The sequence below is a fragment of the Canis lupus genome, chromosome 19 (genome assembly GCF_011100685.1).
Source record: "Canis lupus familiaris isolate Mischka breed German Shepherd chromosome 19, alternate assembly UU_Cfam_GSD_1.0, whole genome shotgun sequence".
Classification (NCBI taxonomy): domain Eukaryota; kingdom Metazoa; phylum Chordata; class Mammalia; order Carnivora; family Canidae; genus Canis; species Canis lupus.
Genome location: NC_049240.1, coordinates 23428210 through 23433647, shown reverse-complemented (window position 1 = coordinate 23433647; position 5438 = coordinate 23428210). Strand labels below are relative to the sequence as shown.

Below are 5438 nucleotides of genomic sequence, written 5' to 3'. Positions count from 1 at the left end.
TTTAAAAATTGTATTAGTTTCCTAGGATTTCTGTAACAAATTACCATGGCTTAAAACAACAGAAATTTATTGTCTCACGGTCCTGGAGACTAGAAGTCCAAAGTCAAAAGTTGGGAAGGTTGGTTCTGTCTAGAGGCTTTGAAGGAAAAATCTGTTCCATACCTCTTAGTTTCTGGTGATTGCTGACAATTCATGGCATTCCTTGGCTTATAGGTTCTTTACTACAATCTCTGTGTCTATCTTCACATGATGTTCTCTTGTTTGTTTCTCTATGTTAAATTTCCCTCTTCCTGTAAGGTTGCCAGATTTAGGGCCCAACCCAATATAGTATGACTTTACCTTAACTTGATCACATGTAAAACACTATTTCCAGAAAGTTCATGGTGACCAGTTCCAGGTAGACATGAATTTTTTGGAAACACTATTCAACGAGCACAATGATTTTTCCCTATTATCCTTTTAATACCTGTAGGATCTGTAGAAATATCACTTCTCTCATTAATGATTTTGATAATTGGTAACTTCTCTTTCTCTCTTTTCCTGTTGTCTAGTTAGAGGTTTAATAACAGTAGTAATCACTCCAAGGAACTGGTTTTGGTTTCATGGACTTATTTCTGTTGTTTTACTACTTTCTGCTTTTCTATTTCTTTTATTTCCTTTCTTCTACTTCCTTTGGGTTTAATTTTCTCTTATTTTCCAGTTTCTGAAGGTAGAAACTGAGATAATTGATTTGAGACCTTTCTTCTGTTTAAATAGAGGTGTTTAGTGCTTTTATTTTCTCTAAGTACTTTTTTAGTGGCATCCTGTAAATTTCAACGTGTTGTGCTTTCATTTTCGTTCAGCTAAAAATAATATTTTTTAGAGTTTTAAATCCTATGTTGTTTGTTTTTATTTATGGATATTTAACATGCAATATTATATTAGTTTCAGGAGTACAACATAATGAGTTGATAATTGTATGTACTGTGAAATGATCACCACAATAAGTCTAGTTAATATCTGTCACCTCACATAGTTTTAATATTTTTTCTTATGATGAGAACTTGTAAGATCTACTTTATTTGGAACGTCCATATTTGCACTACCCAGTATTACTAATTATAGTCACCATGCTATACATTATATCCTCATGACTATTTATTTTGTAATTGGAAGTTTCTACCCTTTGCCCCCCTTCACTCACTTCACCCACTGCCCCACCTCCTACCTCTGATAACCACCAATATATTCTTTGTATCTATGAGCTTGTTTTTGTTCATTTCTTTTCTTTTCTTTCTTTCTTTTAGATTTCACATATACGTGAGAACATATGGCATTTGTTTTTCTCTGCCTGACTTATTTTACTTAGCATAATGCCCTCAAGGTCCATCTGTATTGTCACAAATGACAAGATCTCCTTCTTTTTTACATATCATATTTTCTTTATCCATCAATGGACACTTAGATTACTTCCTGTCTTGGTCAACTGCAAATAATGCTGCAATGGACATGGGAGCGCAATATGTCTTTTCCAGTTAGTATTTTAGTTTCCTTTGGATAAATACCCAGAAGTGAGATTCCTAAATCAAAGGTAGTTCTATTTTTAATTTTTGAGGAGCCTCCATACTGTTTTTCATAATGGCTATACTAATTTACATTCCTACCAACAGTGCACAAGGATATTCTTTTTTTTTCTCCCACATCCTCACCAACACTTATTTCTTGACTTTTTGATAATAGTCATTCTAACAGGTGTGAGGTAATATCTCACTGTGGTTTTGATTTGAATTTCCCTGATAATTTGTGCTGTTGAGTGCCTTTTTATTACCTGTTGTATGTCTTCTTGAAAAAAAAATGTTTATTCAGGTCTTCTGTTAATTTTTTAATTGGATTGTTTGTCATCAATTGTTGTCATATAAAGGACTCATTGTATGAGTTCTTCATATATTTTAGAGATTAACTCCTTACAGATATATGATTTGCAATATTTTCTCCCATTTGGTAGGTTGCATTTTCATTTTGTTGATTCCTTTGTTGTGTAAAAGCTTTTTTACCTTAATGTTGTTCCATTTGTTTATATTTGTTTTTGTTGTCTTCGCTTTTGGTGTCAGATCCAAAAAAATCCAAAAAATTATCACCAAGATTGATGCTAAAGAGCTTACAATCTACACTTTCTTCTAGGAGTTTTAAGTTTTAGGTTCAAATCTTTAATCCATTTTGAATTAATTTTTGTGTATAGGATTAGTGGTTGAGTTTCATTCTTTTGTATGTAGCTATCCAGTTTTCCCAATACCATTTACTGAAGAAACTGTCTTTTCCCATGGTCTATTCTTCGATCCTTTGTCATAAGTTACTTGACCAAATATGTGTGGATTTATTTCTGGGTTTTCTATTCTGTTCCATTGATATATGTGTCTGTTTTTATGCCTATTCTATACTGTAGCTTCATAATTATAATTTTGTAATATAGATTGAAATCAGGAAGTGTGACCCCTCTAGCTTTGTTCTTCTCTCTCAGGATTGCTTTGGCTATCTTTGGGATCTTTGGTGATCCCATACAAATTTTAGGATTTTTTGGTCTATTTTTGTAAAAAAATGCCACTGGAATTTTGATAGGAACAGTATTGAATTTGTAGATTGCTTTGGGAAGTATGGACATTTTAACAATATTAATTCTAATCCATGTGAGCATGGAATATATTCATTTATTTGTGCCTTCTTCAATATCTTTCATTAATATAGTTTTTCATCTCTTTAGTTAAATTTATGCCTAGGTATTTTATTCTTATTGATGCAATGTAAATTGAGTTATTTTTTATTTCTTTTTTTGGTAGTTTGTTATTAACATATAGAAATACATAAGATTTTTTTTTTATATGGAATACTTTCACGAATTTGTGTGTTATCCTTGTGCAGGAACCATACTGATCTCTGTATTGTTCCAATTTTAGAATATGTGCTGCTAGAACAAGCACCAAAACATTTTATATATTGATTTTGTATCTTGTAACTTTACTGAATTTATTAGTTATAACAATATGGTGGTTAAATTTCTAACTTAACTTTTGATTTCTTTATTTCATATATTACTTATAAGCATGTTATTTTCCAGATATTTGGGAAATTTTAATATCTTTCTGTTGTTGATTTCTAATATAATGCCTTTGTGACAGAGAACAACTTCCATATTCTTTGAATCCTTTAAAGTATATACAGACTTGTTTTATGGTCCAGAATATGGTTTATCCAAATAAATGGTCCATGCACACTTGCAAAGATTATGTATATCCTGCCAGCCCTTTCTGGCCTGCCAGGTCTCTGTGGAGAGGTCTGCTGTTAATCTAATATTTCTCCCCATATAAGTTAGGAATCTCTTGTCTCTCCCTGCTTTAAGGATTTTCTCTTAATCTTTGGAATTTGCAAGTTTCACTATTAAATGTCAAGGTGTTGAATGGTTTTTATTGATTTTGATGGGGAATCTCTCTATCTCCTCAATATGAATGCCTGTTTCCCTCCCCAAATTAGGGAAGTTCTCAGCTATGCTTTGTTCAAATATGCTTTCTGGCCCTTTGTCTCTCTCAGCACTCTCTGGAAGCCCAATTATATGCAGATTTTTCCTTCTGAGGTTATCATTTTTTCCCCCTAACCTTTCCTCAGGGTCTTTTCATTGTTCTTCCCTTTTTTCCTCAGTTTCCTTCCTTGTCATCAACTTGTCTTCTATGTCACTTACTCTTCCTTCTACCTCATTAACCCTTGTCGTTAGGACCTCCAGTTTGGGTTGCATCTCATTTATTTGATTTTTGATTTCAGCCTGATTAGATCTAAATTCTGCAGTCATGAAGTCTCTTGATCCCTTTATATATTTTTTTTCCAGAGCCACCAGTAGCTTTATAATAGTGCTTCTGATTTGGCTTTCTGACATTGAATTGTAATCCAAATTCTGTAACTCTGTGGCAGAGAGTACTGTTTCTGATTCTTTCTTTTGTGGTGAGTTCTTCTTTCTAGTCATTTTGCTCAGTGCAGAGTGGCTGTATGAGTGGGCTGCACCAAGAACATCAACGACGACCTATGTAGATTTCACCCTAGATGATTCTGCCAAGGTCAGATACCAGAAATTGAAAACAAAGATCAGAATGATATAAAGTAAAAGGACCACTAAAGTGAAAAATAAATTTTAAAACAAAGTAATAAAAAATAAAGGCCTGGAATCCTAAAGAAGAAGAGAAGAAAAAGAAAAAAAAAGAAGAAAAAAAGGAGGGGGAGTACTGGGAGATGGTGGTGGTGAAGAAGTTGTAGTGAAGGAGAATGTTGTCTACCTGAGGGGTTCTAGAGGGTAATCCTCTTGTTTCTGAGTATATTAAGTTCTGTATATTAGAAGATGCTCAGTCCCAAATTTATGTAAACCAGAAATACTTGTAGAGCCCCAACATTGACCACCAAAACATAAATGAGATAAAAGAGGGGAGCAGAATGGGAATGAGGAATCTCACAGAATGAAGCAGCACGGTATAGCACTAGGTTCCGGGTGCATCTGGTCAGGTTTTAGAAGGTATTAACTTTCGCCATTGTAGAACAAAACGAGGCAGAGAAAACAAAAAACACAAAACAAAAAAACATATCTTGTATGTCTCCCAAAATTAAGTTGAGTATGTTGAAGGGAATCTAGAAGTGGAAAGTATGTCTAGGACCTGTAATTGTAGAAATATGAAAGTCAAAAAGGAAGAGTCTTCAAATTGAAGAGGTGGTAAAATATTGTAGTTAAGGTGGGGAAAGAGAAAAAAATGGAAATTTACAGTCTGATATAAAAACGAGTTGTACTGGAAAAAGGAAGAAAAAAAAAAAAAGGAGAGGTAGCCTCTGGTTCTATATACTGTAAATCCCACGACTTCCCCTGGAGCTTTTGAGCGCTGCTTGGTCAAGAACTTGCTCTTCCCCTGTGCTTCCAGCTGGTCTTCTGGGGGAGGGGCCTGCTGTGCTGAGTGTGTGCTCAGTGTGTGCACCTGGGGGAGCTGCCCTGACCCCTGCCAGGTGCTGTTGACCCCATGAGGCCTCTGTCCCCTGGTGGCCCCGCCTCTCCCAGGCACCCGGTGACACCAGGAGGAGCGACACTGGCGGTGGCCAGATCTCTGGCCCTGGAGTCAGCTCCCATAGTAACCATCGCAGACTCCCAGTCCGCAGGGGCCTGGGTGCTCCCGGGACGGGGGCGCTGATCTGCACAGCTCGGGGGCGCCCGGGGCAGGAGCATCCTCACTCTCCTGTGCCCTCCCGCCTCCGCCTGCCCGGGGCAGCGCAGGATCCTGGCTGTGTCCGCTGGGCGCCCTGGGCTCCGGGGCCTGCGCTGCCGGAATCTGCTGCACAAAAATAGATATATAGGTGGCTGTATGGGCCGCGGCCTCGAAGGCAGCAGGTGCAGCCCCCTCCTCCGGAGCCGCCGCCTGACCCCCGGCTCCTCCCCGAGG

At 37.1% G+C, this 5438-nt stretch overlaps 1 non-coding gene across 1 annotated transcript; it reads right to left on the bottom strand.

Moving 5' to 3' along the window:
- Nucleotides 1–2850: 2850 nt before the first annotated feature.
- On the bottom strand, nucleotides 2851–2954 carry LOC119864549. The gene has a single exon (XR_005374375.1). It is a non-coding gene; the product is annotated as a U6 spliceosomal RNA (small nuclear RNA).
- Between the last annotated feature and the right edge of the window lie 2484 nt (nucleotides 2955–5438).